At 21.7% G+C, this 16,068-nt stretch overlaps 1 protein-coding gene across 3 annotated transcripts in view; it reads left to right on the top strand.

Annotated features, from left to right (window-relative positions):
• The window catches only part of LOC145269297 (pyruvate carboxylase, mitochondrial-like), a 402,794-nt gene that overhangs the window by 372,792 nt on the left and 13,934 nt on the right, over window positions 1-16,068 (top strand). The window lies entirely within an intron of this gene.

Genomic DNA, 16,068 nt, shown 5'->3' with positions numbered 1-16,068 from the left:
AATACAAATGAACAATCTGAAGAAGGTTTCTTAAATAATATAAATGAAAGAAATCTGAAGAAGGTTTCTTAAATAATATAAATGAAAGAAATCTGAAGAAGGTTTCTTAAATAATACAAATGAAAGAAATCTGAAGAATGTTTCTTAAATAATATAAATGAAAGAAATCTGAAGAAGGTTTCTTAAATAATATAAATGAAAGAAATCTGAAGAAGGTTTCTTAAATAATACAAATGAAAGAACTCTGAAGAAAGTTTCTTAAATAATACAAAGTAAAGAAATCTGAAGAAAGTTTCTTAAATAATATAAATTAAAGAAATCTGAAGAAAGTTTCTTAAATAATACAAATGAAAGAAATCTGAAGAAGGTTTCTTAAATAATACAAATGAACAATCTGAAGAAGGTTTCTTAAATAATACAAATGAAAGAAATCTGAAGAAGGTTTCTTAAATAATACAAAAGAACAATCTGAAGAAGGTTTCTTAAATAATACAAATGAAAGAAATCTGAAGAAGGTTTCTTAAATAATACAAATGAACAATCTGAAGAAGGTTTCTTAAATAATACAAATGAAAGAAATCTGAAGAAAGTTTCTTAAATAATACAAATGAAAGAAATCTGAAGAAGGTTTCTTAAATAATACAAATGAACAATTTGAAGAAGGTTTCTTAAATAATACAAATGAAAGAAATCTGAAGAAGGTTTCTTAAATAATACAAATGAACAATCTTAAGAAGGTTTCTTAAATAATACAAATGAAAGAAATCTGAAGAAGGTTTCTTAAATAATACAAATGAAAGAAATCTGAAGTAGGTTTCTTTAATAATATAAATGAAAGAAATCTGAAGAAAGTTTCTTTAATAATACAAATGAACAATCTGAGGAAAGTTTCTTAAATAATACAAATGAACAATCTGAAGAAAGTTTCTTAAATAATATAAATGAAAGAAATCTGAAGAAGGTTTCTTAAATAATATAAACGAACAATCTGAAGAAAGTTTCTTAAATAATATGAATGAAAGAAATCTGAAGAAAGTTTCTTAAATAATACAAATGAACAATCGGGAGAAAGTTTCTTTAATAATATAAATGAACAATCTCATGAAAGTTTCTTAAATAATATAACTGAACAATCTGAAGAAAGTTTCTTAAGTAATATAAATGAACAATCTCATAAAAGTTTCTTAAATTATATAAATGAACAATCTGAAGACAGTTTCTGAAATAATATAAATGAAAGACATCTGAAGACGGTTTCTTAAATAATATAAATGAAAGAAATCTGAAGAAGGTTTCTTAAATAATATAAATGAACAATCTGAAGAAAGTTTCTTAAATAATATAAATGAAAGACATCTGAAGAAGGTTTCTTAAATAATACAAATGAAAGAACTCTGAAGAAAGTTTCTTAAATAATATAAATGAAAGAAATCTGAAGAAAGTTTCTTAAACAATATAAATGAACAATCTGAAGAAAGTTTCTTAAATAATACAAATGAAAGAAATCTGAAGAAAGTTTCTTAAATAATACAAATGAAAGAAATCTGAAGAAAGTTTCTCAAATAATATAAATGAAAGAAATCTGAAGAAAGTTTCTTAAATACTATAAATGAAAGAAATCTGAGGAAGGTTTCTTAAATAATATAAATGAAAGAAATCTGAAGAAGGTTTCTTAAATAATACAAAGTAAAGAAATCTGAAGAAAGTTTCTTTAATAATACAAATGAAAGAAATCTTCAGACAGTTTCTAAAATAATATAAATGAAATAAATCTGAAGAAAGTTTCTTAAATAATACAAATGAAAGAAATCTGAAGAAGGTTTCTTAAATAATATAAATGAAAGAAATCTGAAGAAGGTTTCTTAAATAATATAAATGAAAGAAATCTGAAGAAGGTTTCTTAAATAATACAAATAGAAGAACTCTGAAGAAAGTTTCTTAAATAATATAAATCAAAGAAATATGAAGAAAGTTTCTTAAATAATATAAATTAAAGAAATCTGAAGAAGGTGTCTTAAATAATATAAATGAAAGAAATCTGAAGAAGGTTTCTTAAATAATATAAATGAAAGAAATCTGAAGAAAGTTTCTTTAATAATACAAATGAAAGAAATCTGAAGAAGGTTTCTTAAATAATACAAATGAACAATCTGAAGAAGGTTTCTTAAATAATACAAATGAAAGAAATCTGAAGAAGGTTTCTTAAATAATATAAATGAAAGAAATCTGAAGAAGGTTTCTTAAATAATATAAATGAAAGCAATCTGAAGAAAGTTTCTTAAATAATATAAATGAAAGAAATCTGAAGAAGGTTTCTTAAATAATATAAATGACAGAAATCTGAAGAAAGTTTCTTTAATAATACAAATGAACAATCTGAGGAAAGTTTCTTAAATAATACAAATGAACAATCTGAAGAAAGTTTCTTAAATAATATAAATGAAAGAAATCTGAAGAAGGTTTCTTAAATAATATAAACGAACAATCTGAAGAAAGTTTCTTAAATAATACGAATGAAAGAAATCTGAAGAAGGTTTCTTAAATAATATAAATGAAAGAAATCTGAAGAAGGTTTCTTAAATAATATAAATGAAAGAAATCTGAAGAAAGTTTCTTAAATAATACAAATGAAAGAAATCTGAAGAAGGTTTCTTAAATAATATAAATGAAAGAAATCTGAAGAAGGTTTCTTAAATAATATAAATGAAAGAAATCTGAAGAAGGTTTCTTAAATAATACAAATGAAAGAACTCTGAAGAAAGTTTCTTAAATAATATAAATGAAAGAAATCTGAAGAATGTTTCTAAAATAATATAAATGAAAGAAATCTGAAGAAAGTTTCTTTAATAATACAAATGAAAGAAATCTGAAGAAAGTTTCTTAAATAATATAAATGAAAGAAATCTGAAGAAGGTTTCTTAAATAATATAAATGAAAGAAATGTAAGAAGGTTTCTTAAATAATACAAATGAAAGAACTCTGAAGAAAGTTTCTTAAATAATATAAATGAAAGAAATCTTAAGAAAGTTTCTTAAATAATACAAATGAAAGAAATCTGAAGAAGGTTTCTTAAATAATACAAATGAACAATCTGAAGAAGGTTTCTTAAATAATACAAATGAAAGAAATCTGAAGAAGGTTTCTTAAATAATATAAATGAAAGAAATCTGAAGATGGTTTCTTAAATAATATAAATGAAAGAAATCTGAAGAAGGTTTCTTAAATAATATAAATGAAAGCAATCTGAAGAAAGTTTCTTAAATAATATAAATGAAAGAAATCTGAAGAAAGTTTCTTTAATAATACAAATGAACAATCTGAGGAAAGTTTCTTAAATAATACAAATGAACAATCTGAAGAAAGTTTCTTAAATAATATAAATGAAAGAAATCTGAAGAAGGTTTCTTAAATAATATAAACGAACAATCTGAAGAAAGTTTCTTAAATAATACGAATGAAAGAAATCTGAAGAAAGTTTCTTAAATAATACAAATGAACAATCGGGAGAAAGTTTCTTTAATAATATAAATGAACAATCTCAGGAAAGTTTCTTAAATAATATAACTGAACTATCTGAAGAAAGTTTCTTGAATAATATAAATGAAAGAAATCTGAAGAAAGTTTCTTAAATAATACAAATGAACAATCTGAAGAAAGTTTCTTAAGTAATATAAATGAACAATCTCATAAAAGTTTCTTAAATAATATAAATGAACTATCTGAAGAAAGTGTCTTAAATGATACAAATGAAAGAAATCTGAAGAAGGTTTCTTAAATAATATAAATGAAAGAAATCTGAAGAAGGTTTCTTAAATAATATAAATGAAAGACATCTGAAGAAAGTTTCTTAAATAATACAAATGAAAGAAATCTGAAGAAAGTTTCTTAAATAATATAAATGAAAGACATCTGAAGAAAGTTTCTTAAATAATACAAATGAAAGAACTCTGAAGAAAGTTTCTTAAATAATATAAATGAAAGAAATCTGAAGAAAGTTTCTTAAACAATATAAATGAACAATCTGAAGAAAGTTTCTTAAATAAGACAAATGAAAGAAATCTGAAGAAAGTTTCTTAAATAATACAAATGAAAGAAATCTGAAGAAAGTTTCTTAAAAAATACAAATTAAAGAAATCTGAAGAAAGTTTCTTAAATAATATAAATGAAACAAATCTGTAGAAAGTTTCTTAAATACTATAAATGAAAGAAATCTGAGGAAGGTTTCTTAAATAATATAAATGAAAGAAATCTGAAGAAGGTTTCTTAAATAATACAAAGTAAAGAAATCTCAAGAAAGTTTCTTAAATAATACAAATGAAAGAAATCTGAAGAAAGGTTCTTAAATAATAAAATGAACAATCAGAAGAAAGTTTCTTAAATAATATAAATGAAAGAAATCTGAAGAAAGTTTCTTAAATAATACAAATGAAAGAAATCTGAAGAAGGTTTCTTAAATAATATAAATGAAAGGAATCTGAAGAAGGTTTCTTAAATAATATAAATGAAAGAAATCTGAAGAAGGTTTTTTAAATAATACAAATGGAAGAACTCTGAAGAAAGTTTCTTAAATAATACAAAGTAAAGAAATCTTAAGAAAGTTTCTTAAATAATATAAATGAAAGAAATCTGAAGAAGGTTTCTTAAATAATACAAATGAAAGAAATCTGAAGAAGGTTTCTTAAATAATATAAATGAAAGAAATCTGAAGAAGGTTTCTTAAATAATACAAATGAAAGAAATCTGAAGAAGGTTTCTTAAATAATACAAATGAACAATCTGAAGAAGGTTTCTTAAATAATACAAATGAAAGAAATCTGAAGACGGTTTCTTAAATAATATAAATGAAAGAAATCTGAAGATGGTTTCTTAAATAATACAAATTAACAATCTGAAGAAGGTTTCTTAAATAATACAAATGAAAGAAATCTGAAGAAGGTTTCTTAAATAATACAAATGAAAGAAATCTGAAGAAGGTTTCTTAAATAATACAAATGAAAGAAATCTGAAGTAGGTTTCTTAAATAATACAAATGAACAATCTGAAGAAGGTTTCTTAAATAATACAAATGAAAGAAATCTGAAGATGGTTTCTTAAATAATATAAATGAAAGAAATCTGAAGATGGTTTCTTAAATAATACAAATGAAAGACATCTGAAGAAGGTTTCTTAAATAATATAAATGAAAGCAATCTGAAGAAAGTTTCTTAAATAATATAAATGAAAGAAATCTGAAGAAGGTTTCTTAAATAATATAAATGAAAGAAATCTGAAGAAAGTTTCTTTAATAATACAAATGAACAATCTGAGGAAAGTTTCTTAAATAATACAAATGAACAATCTGAAGAAAGTTTCTTAAATAATATAAATGAAAGAAATCTGAAGAAGGTTTCTTAAATAATATAAACGAACAATCTGAAGAAAGTTTCTTAAATAATACGAATGAAAGAAATCTGAAGAAAGTTTCTTAAATAATACAAATGAACAATCGGGAGAAAGTTTCTTTAATAATATAAATGAACAATCTCATGAAAGTTTCTTAAATAATATAACTGAACTATCTGAAGAAAGTTTCTTGAATAATATAAATGAAAGAAATCTGAAGAAAGTTTCTTAAGTAATATAAATGAACTATCTGAAGAAAGTGTCTTAAATGATACAAATAAATGAAATATGGAGAAAGTTGCTTATATAATATAAATGAAAGAAATCTGAAGAAGGTTTCTTAAATAATATAAATGAAAGAAATCTGAAGAAGGTTTCTTTAATAATATAAATGAAAGAAATCTGAAGAAAGTTTCTTAAATAATACAAATGAAAGAAATCTGAAGAAAGTTTCTTAAATAATACAAATGAAAGAAATCTGAAGAAAGTTTCTTAAATAATACAAATGAAAGAAATCTGAAGAAAGTTTCTTAAATAATATAAATGAAAAAAATCTGAAGAAGGGTTCTTAAATAATACAAATGAACAATCTCAAGAAAGTTTCTTAAATAATACAAATGAACAATCTGAAGAAAGTTTCTTTAATAATATAAATGAACAATCTGAAGAAAGTTTCTTAAATAATATAAATGAAAGAAATCTGAAGAAAGTTTCTTAAATAACATAAATGAAAGAAATCTGAAGAAAGTTTCTTAAATAATATAAATGAACAATCTGAAGACAGTTTCTGAAATAATATAAATGAAAGACATCTGAAGACGGTTTCTTAAATAATATAAATGAAAGAAATCTGAAGAAAGTTTCTTAAATAATATAAATGAACAATCTGAAGAAAGTTTCTTAAATAAAATAAATGAAAGACATCTGAAGAAGGTTTCTTAAATAATACAAATTAAAGAACTCTGAAGAAAGTTTCTTACATAATATAAATGAAAGAAATCTGAAGAAGGTTTTTTAAATAATATAAATGAAAGAAATCTGAAGAAAGTTTCTTAAATAATACAAATGAACAATCTGAAGAAAGTTTCTTAAATAATATACATGAAAGAAATCTGGAGAAAGTTTCTTAAATAATACTAATGAAAGAACTCTGAAGAAAGTTTCTTAAATAATATAAATGAAAGAAATCTGAAGAAGGTTTCTTTAATACAAATGAAAGAACTCTGAAGAAAGTTTCTTAAATAATACAAAGTAAAGAAATCTGAAGAAAGTTTCTTAAATAATATAAATGAAAGAAATCTGAAGAAAGTTTCTTAAATAATATAAATGAAAGAAATCTGAAGACGGTTTCTTAAATAATATAAATGAAAGAAATCTGAAGAAATTTCTTAAATAATATAAATGAAAGAAATCTTAAGAAAGGTTCTTATATAATATAAATGAAAGAAATCCGAAGAAGGTTTCTTAAATAATATAAATTATAGAAGTCTGAAGAAAGTTTCTTAAATAATATAAATTAAAGAAATCTGAAGAAAGTTTCTTAAATAATATAAATGAAAGAAATCTGAAGACGGTTTCTTAAATAATATAAATGAAAGAAATCTGAAGACGGTTTCTTAAATAATACAAAGTAAAGAAATCTGAAGAAAGTTTCTTAAATAATATAAATGAAAGAAATCTGAAGATGGTTTCTTAAATAATATAAATGAAAGAAATCTGAAGACGGTTTCTTAAATAATACAAAGTAAAGAAATCTGAAGAAAGTTTCTTAAATAATATAAATGAAAGAAATCTGAAGACGGGTTCTTAAATAATATAAATAAAAGAAATCTGAAGACGGTTTCTTAAATAATACAAAGTAAAGAAATCTGAAGAAAGTTTCTTAAATAATATAAATGAAAGAAATCTGAAGAAAGTTTCTTAAATAATATAAATGAAAGAAATCTGAAGAAGGTTTCTTAAATAATACAAATGAAAGAAATCTGAAGAAGGTTTCTTAAATAATACAAATTAACAATCTGAAGAAGGTTTCTTAAATAATACAAATGAAAGAACTCTGAAGAAAGTTTCTTAAACAATATAAATGAACAAACTGAAGCAAGTTTCTTAAATAATACAAATGAAAGAAATCTGAAGAAAGTTTCTTAAATAATACAAATGAAAGAACTCTGAAGAAAGTTTCTTAAATAATATTAATGAAAGAAATCTGAAGAAAGTTTCTTAAATAATATTAATGAAAGAAATCTGAAGAAAGTTTCTTAAACAATATAAATGAACAAACTGAAGCAAGTTTCTTAAATAATACAAATGAAAGAAATATGAAGAAAGTTTCTTAAATAATATAAATGAAAGAAATGTAAGAAGGTTTCTTAAATAATATAAATGAAAGAAATCTGAAGAAGGTTTCTTAAATAATATAAATGAAAGAAATCTGAAGAAGGTTTCTTAAATAATACAAATGAACAATCTGAAGAAAGTTTCTTAAATAATATAAATGAAAGAAATCTGAAGAAGGTTTCTTAAATAATATAAATGTAAGAAGTCTGAAGAAAGTTTCTTAAATAATATAAATGAAAGAAATCTGAAGAAGGTTCCTTAAATAATATAAATGAAAGAAATCTGAAGAAAGTTTCTTAAATAATATAAATGAAAGAAATCTGAAGAAAGTTTCTTAAATAATACAAATGAAAGAAATCTGAAGAAAGTTTCTTAAATAATACAAATGAACAATCTGAAGAAAGTTTCTTAAATAATATAAATGAAAGAAATCTGAAGACGGTGTCTTAAATAATATAAATGAAAGAAATCTGAAGAAAGTTTCTTAAATAATATAAATGAAATAAATCTGAAGAAGGTTTCTTAAATAATACAAATGAAAGAACTCTGAAGAAAGTTTCTTAAATAATATAAATGAAAGAAATCTGACGAAAGTTTCTTAAATAATACAAATGAACAATCTGAAGAAAGTTTCTTAAATAATAGAAATGAAAGAAATCTGAAGAAGGTTTCTTAAATAATATAAATGAAAGAAATCTGAAGAAGGTTTCTTAAATAATACAAATGAAAGAACTCTGAAGAAAGTTTCTTAAATAATACGAAGTAAAGAAATCTGAAGAAAGTTTCTTAAATAATATAAATGAAAGAAATCTGAAGAAGGTTTCTTAAATAATATAAATGAAAGAAATCTGAAGAAAGTTTCTTAAATAATAAAATGAACAATCTGAAGAAAGTTTCTTAAATAATATAAATGAAAGACATCTGAAGAAGGTTTCTTAAATAATATAAATGAAAGAAATCTGAAGAAAGTTACTTGAATAATACAAATGAACAATCTGAAGAAAGTTTCTTAAATAATACAAATTAAAGAAATCTGAAGAAGGTTTCTTAAATAATACAAATGAAAGAAATCTGAAGAAAGTTTCTTAAATAATAAAATGAACAATCTGAAGAAAGTTTCTTAAATAATATAAATGAAAGAAATCTGAAGAAGGTTTCTGAAATAATACAAATGCAAGAAATCTGAAGAAGGTTTCTTAAATAATATAAATGAAAGAAATCTGAAGAAGGTTTCTTAAATAATATAAATGAAAGAAATCTGAAGAAAGTTTCTTAAATAATACAAATTAACAATCTGAAGAAAGTTTCTAAAATACTAAAATTAACAATCTGAAGAAAGTTTCTTAAATAATATAAATGAAAGAAATCTGAAGAAGGTTTCTTAAATAATACAAATGAAAGGAATCTGAAGAAGGCTTCTTAAATAATATAAATGAAAGAAATCTGAAGAAGGTTTCTTAAATAATACAAATGAAAGAACTCTGAAGAAAGTTTCTTAAATAATACGAAGTAAAGAAATCTGAAGAATGTTTCCTAAATAATATAAATGAAAGAAATCTGAAGAAGGATTCTTAAATAATATAAATGAAAGTAATCTTAAGAAAGTTTCTTAAATAATATAAATGAAAGAAATCTGAAGAAGGTTTCTTAAATAATATAAATGAAAGTAATCTTAAGAAAGTTTCTTAAATAATATAAATGAAAGAAATCTGAAGAAAGTTTCTTAAATAATACAAATGAACAATCTGAAGAAAGTTTCTTAAATAATATAAATGAAAGAAATATGAAGAAAGTTTCTTAAATAATATAAATGAAAGAAATCTGAAGAAGGTTTCTTAAATAATATAAATGAAAGAAATCTGAAGAAGGCTTCTTAAATAATACAAATGAACAATCTGAAGAAAGTTTCCTAAATAATACAAATGAACACTCTGAAGAAAGTTTCTTAAATAATATAAATGAAAGAAATCTGAAGAAAGTTTCTTAAATAATATAAATGAAACAAATCTGAAGAAAGTTTCTTAAATAATACAAATGAACAACCTGAAGAAACTTTCTTAAATAATATAAATGAAAGAAATCTGAAGAAGGTTTCTTAAATAATATAAATGAAAGAAATCTGAAGAAGGTTTCTTAAATAATACAAATGAAAGAAATCTGAAGAAAGTTTCTTAAATAATATAAAGGAAAGAAATCTGAAGAAGGTTTCTTAAATAATATAAATGAAAGAAATCTGAAGAAGGCTTCTTAAATAATACAAATGAACAATCTGAAGAAGGTTTCTTAACTAATACAAATGAACAATCTGAAGAAAGTTTCTTAAATAATATAAATGAAAGAAATCTGAAGAAAGTTTCTTAAATAATACAAATAAACAATCTGAAGAAAGTTTCTTAAATAATACAAATGAACAATCTGAAGAAAGTGTCTTAAATAACATAAATGAAAGAAATCTGAAGAAGGTTTCTTAAATAATATAAATGAAAGAAATCTGAAGAAAGTTTTTTTAAATAATACAAATGAACAATCGGAAGCCAGTTTCTTAAGTAATATAAATGAACAATCTCATGAAAGTTTCTTTAATAATATAAATGAACAATCTGAAGAAAGTTTCTTAAATAATACAAATGAAAGAAATCTGAAGAAGGTTTCTTAAATAATACAAATGAACAATCTGAAGAAAGTTAATTTAATAATACAAATAAACAATCTGAAGAAAGTTTCTTAAATAATATAAATGAAAGAAATCTGGAGAAGGTTTCTTAAATAATATAAATGAAAGAAATCTGAAGAAAGTTTCTAACATAATACAAATGAAAGAAATCTGAAGAAAGTTTCTTAAATAATACAAATGAAAGTAATCTGAAGAAGGTTTCTTAAATAATATAAATGAAAGAAATCTGAAGAAAGGTTCTTATATAATAGAAATGAAAGAAATCCGAAGAAGGTTTCTTAAATAATATAAATTATAGAAGTCTGAAGAAAGTTTCTTAAATAATATAAATTAAAGAAATCTGAAGAAAGTTTCTTAAATAATATAAATGAAAGCAATCTGAAGACGGTTTCTTAAATAATATAAATGAAAGAAATCTGAAGACGGTTTCTTAAATAATACAAAGTAAAGAAATCTGAAGAAAGTTTCTTAAATAATATAAATGAAAGAAATCTGAAGACGGTTTCTTAAATAATATAAATGAAAGAAATCTGAAGACGGTTTCTTAAATAATACAAAGTAAAGAAATCTGAAGAAAGTTTCTTAAATAATATAAATGAAAGAAATCTGAAGACGGTTTCTTAAATAATATAAATGAAAGAAATCTGAAGACAGTTTCTTAAATAATACAAAGTAAAGAAATCTGAAGAAAGTTTCTTAAATAATATAAATGAAAGAAATCTGAAGAAAGTTTCTTAAATAATATAAATGAAAGAAATCTGAAGAAGGTTTCTTAAATAATACAAATGAAAGAAATCTGAAGAAGGTTTCTTAAATAATACAAATTAACAATCTGAAGAAGGTTTCTTAAATACTACAAATGAAAGAAATCTGAAGAAAGTTTCTTAAACAATATAAATGAACAAACTGAAGCAAGTTTCTTAAATAATACAAATGAAAGAAATCTGAAGAAAGTTTCTTAAATAATATAAATGAAAGAAATGTAAGAAGGTTTCTTAAATAATATAAATGAAAGAAATCTGAAGAAAGTGTCTTTAATAATATAAATGAAAGAAATCTGAAGAAGGTTTCTTAAATAATATAAATGAAAGAAATCTGAAGAAAGTTTCTTAAATAATATAAATGAAAGAAATCTGAAACGGTTTCTTAAATAATATAAATGAAAGAATTCTGAAGAAAGTTTCTTAAATAATACAAATAAACAATTTGAAGAAAGTTTCTTAAATAATACAAATGAAAGAAATCTGAAGATGGTTTCTTAAATAATATAAATGAACAATCTGAAGAATGTGTCTTAAATAATATAAATGAAAGAAATCTGAAGAAAGTTTCTTAAATAATACAAATGAACAATCTGAAGAAAGTTTCTTAAATAATATAAATGAACAATCTGAAGAAAGTTTCTTAAATAATACAAATGAACAATCTGAAGGAAGTTTCTTAAATAATATAAATGAAAGAAATCTGAAGACGGTTTCTTAAATAATATAAATGAAAGAAATCTGAAGAAAGTTTCTTAAATAATACAAATGAAAGAAATCTGAAGAAAGTTTCTTAAATAATATAAATGAACAATCTGAAGAAAGTTTCTTAAATAATACAAATGAACAATCTGAAGAAAGTTTCTTAAATAATATAAATGAAAGAAATCTGAAGACGGTTTCTTAAATAACATAAATGAAAGAAATCTGAAGAAAGTTTCTTTAATAATATAAATGAAAGAAATGTAAGAAGGTTTCTTAAATAATATAAATGAAAGAAATCTGAAGAAAGTTTCTTTAATAATACAAATGAAAGAAATCTGAAGAAAGTTTCTTAAATAATAAAATGAACAATCTGAAGAAAGTTTCTTAAATAATATAAATGAAAGAAATCTGAAGAAGGTTTCTTAAATAATACAAATGAAAGAAATCTGAAGAAGGTTTCTTAAATAATATAAATGAACAATCTGAAGAAAGTTTCTTTAATAATACAAATAAAAGAAATCTGAAGAAAGTGTCTTAAATAATATAAATGAAAGAAATCTGAAGAAGGTGTCTTAAATAATACAAATAAACAATCTGAAGAAAGTTTCTTAAATAATATAAATGAAAGAAATCTGAAGATGGTTTCTTAAATAATATAAATGAAAGAAATCTGAAGAAGTTTCTTAAATAATACAAATGAACAATCTGAAGAAAGTTTCTTAAATAATATAAATGAACAATCTGAAGAAAGTTTCTTAAATAATACAAATGAACAATCTGAAGGAAGTTTCTGAAATAATATAAATGAAAGAAATCTGAAGACGGTTTCTTAAATAATATAAATGAAAGAAATCTGAAGAAAGTTTCTTAAATAATACAAATGAAAGAAATCTGAAGAAGGTTTCTTAAATAATACAAATGAAAGAAATCTGAGGAAGGTTTCTTAAATAATATAAATGAACAATCTGAAGAAAGTTTCTTTAATAATACAAATAAAAGAAATCTGAAGAAAGTGTCTTAAATAATATAAATGAAAGAAATCTGAAGACGGTTTCTTAAATAATATAAATGAAAGAAATCTGAAGAAAGTTTCTTAAATAATACAAATGAAAGAAATCTGAAGAAGGTTTCTTAAATAATACAAATGAAAGAAATCTGAGGAAGGTTTCTTAAATAATATAAATGAACAATCTGAAGAAAGTTTCTTTAATAATACAAATAAAAGAAATCTGAAGAAAGTGTCTTAAATAATACAAATGAACAATCTGAAGAAAGTGTCTTTAATAATATAAATGAAAGAAATCTGAAGAAGGTTTCTTAAATAATATAAATGAAAGAAATCTGAAGAAAGTTTCTTAAATAATATAAATGAAAGAAATCTGAAACGGTTTCTTAAATAATATAAATGAAAGAATTCTGAAGAAAGTTTCTTAAATAATACAAATAAACAATCTGAAGAAAGTTTCTTAAATAATACAAATGAAAGAAATCTGAAGATGGTTTCTTAAATAATATAAATGAACAATCTGAAGAAGGTGTCTTAAATAATATAAATGAAAGAAATCTGAAGAAAGTTTCTTAAATAATACAAATGAACAATCTGAAGAAAGTTTCTTAAATAATATAAATGAACAATCTGAAGAAAGTTTCTTAAATAATACAAATGAACAATCTGAAGGAAGTTTCTTAAATAATATAAATGAAAGAAATCTGAAGACGGTTTCTTAAATAATATAAATGAAAGAAATCTGAAGAAAGTTTCTTAAATAATACAAATGAAAGAAATCTGAAGAAAGTTTCTTAAATAATATAAATGAACAATCTGAAGAAAGTTTCTTAAATAATACAAATGAACAATCTGAAGAAAGTTTCTTAAATAATATAAATGAAAGAAATCTGAAGACGGTTTCTTAAATAACATAAATGAAAGAAATCTGAAGAAAGTTTCTTAAATAATATAAATGAAAGAAATGTTAGGTTTCTTAAATAATATAAATGAAAGAAATCTGAAGAAAGTTTCTTAAATAATACAAATAAACAATATGAAGAAAGTTTCTTAAATAATACAAATGAAAGAAATCTGAAGAAGGTTTCTTAAATAATATAAATGAACAATCTGAAGAAGGTGTCTTAAATAATATAAATGAAAGAAATCTGAAGAAAATTTCTTAAATATTACAAATGAACAATCTGAAGAAAGTTTCTTAAATAATATAAATGAACAATCTGAAGGAAGTTTCTTAAATATTACAAATGAACAATCTGATGAAAGTGTCTTAAATAATACAAATGAACAATCTGAAGGAAGTTTCTTAAATAATATAAATGAAAGAAATCTGAAGACGGTTTCTTAAATAATATAAATGAAAGAAATCTGAAGAAAGTTTCTTAAATAATATAAATGAAAGAAATCTGAAGAAGGTTTCTTAAATAATACAAATGAAAGAAATCTGAAGAAGGTTTCTTAAATAATATAAATGAAAGAAATCTGAAGAAAGTTTCTTAAATAATACAAATGAACAATCTGAAGAAAGTTTCTTAAATAATACAAATGAACAATCTGAAGGAAGTTTCTTAAATAATATAAATGAAAGAAATCTGAAGACGGTTTCTTAAACAATATAAATGAACAAACTGAAGCAAGTTTCTTAAATAATGTAAATGAAAGACATCAGAAGAAAGTTTCTTAAATAATATAAATGAAAGAAATCTGAAGTAAGTTTCTTAAATAATACAAATGAACAATCTGAAGGAAGTTTCTTAAATAATACAAATGAACAATCTGAAGGAAGTTTCTTAAATAATATAAATGAAAGAAATCTGAAGACGGTTTCTTAAATAATATAAATGAAAGAAATCTGAAGAAAGTTTCTTAAATAATACAAATTAACAATCTGAAGTAAGTTTCTTAAATAATATAAATGAAAGAAATCTGAAGAAGGTTTCTTAAATAATACAAATGAACAATCTGAAGAAAGTTTCTTAAATAATATAAATGAACAATCTGAAGAAAGTTTCTTAAATAATATAAATGAACAATCTGAAGAAAGTTTCTAAAATAATACAAATGAACAATCTGAAGAAAGTTTCTTAAATAATATAAATGAAAGAAATCTGAAGACGGTTTCTTAAATAATATAAATGAAAGAAATCTGAAGAAAGTTTCTGAAATAATATAAATGAAAGAAATCTGAAGAAGGTTTCTTAAATAATACAAATGAAAGAAATCTGAAGAAGGTTTCTTAAATAATATAAATGAAAGAAATCTGAAGAAAGTTTCTTAAATAATACAAATGAACAATCTGAAGAAAGTTTCTTAAATAATACAAATGAACAATCTGAAGGAAGTTTCTTAAATAATATAAATGAAAGAAATCTGAAGACGGTTTCTTAAACAATATAAATGAACAAACTGAAGCAAGTTTCTTAAATAATATAAATGAAAGAAATGTAAGAAGGTTTCTTAAATAATATAAATGAAAGAAATCTGAAGAAGGTTTCTTAAATAATACAAATGAACAATCTTAAGAAAGTTTCTTAAATAATATAAATGAAAGAAATCTGAAGAAGGTTTCTTAAATAATATAAATGAAAGAAATGTAAGAAGGTTTCTTAAATAATATAAATGAAAGAAATCTGAAGAAGGTTTCTTAAATAAAATAAATGAAAGAAATCTGAAGAAGGTTTCTTAAATAATATAAATGAAAGAAATCTGAAGAAATCTGAAGAAAGTTTCTGAAATAATATAAATGAACAATCTGAAGAAAGTTTCTTAAATAATATAAATGAAAGAAATCTGAAGAAAGTTTCTTAAATAATACAAATGAAAGAAATCTGAAGAAAGTTTCTTAAATAATATAAATGAAAGAAATCTGAAGACGGTTTCTTAAATAATATAAATGAAAGAAATCTGAAGAAAGTATCTTTAATAATACAAATGAAAGAAATCTGAAGAAGGTTTCTTAAATAATACAAATGAAAGAAATCTGAAGAAAGTTTCTTAAATAATATAAATAAACAATCTGAAGAAAGTTTCTTTAATAATACAAATGAAAGAAATCTGAAGAAAGTTTCTTAAATAATATAAATGAAAGAAATCTGAAGAAGGTGTCTTTAATAATATAAATGAAAGAAATTTTAAGAAGGTTTCCTAAATAATAAAATGAACAATCTGAAGAAGGTTTCTTAAATAATATAAATGAAAGAAAT

Source organism: Euprymna scolopes, chromosome 45 (genome assembly GCF_053919585.1).
Source record: "Euprymna scolopes isolate OS-2025 chromosome 45, ASM5391958v1, whole genome shotgun sequence".
In the NCBI taxonomy this organism is placed as follows: Eukaryota; Metazoa; Mollusca; class Cephalopoda; order Sepiida; family Sepiolidae; genus Euprymna; species Euprymna scolopes.
Note: the sequence above shows the minus strand (reverse complement) of the source record. Positions and strands in the feature narration are given on the sequence as shown.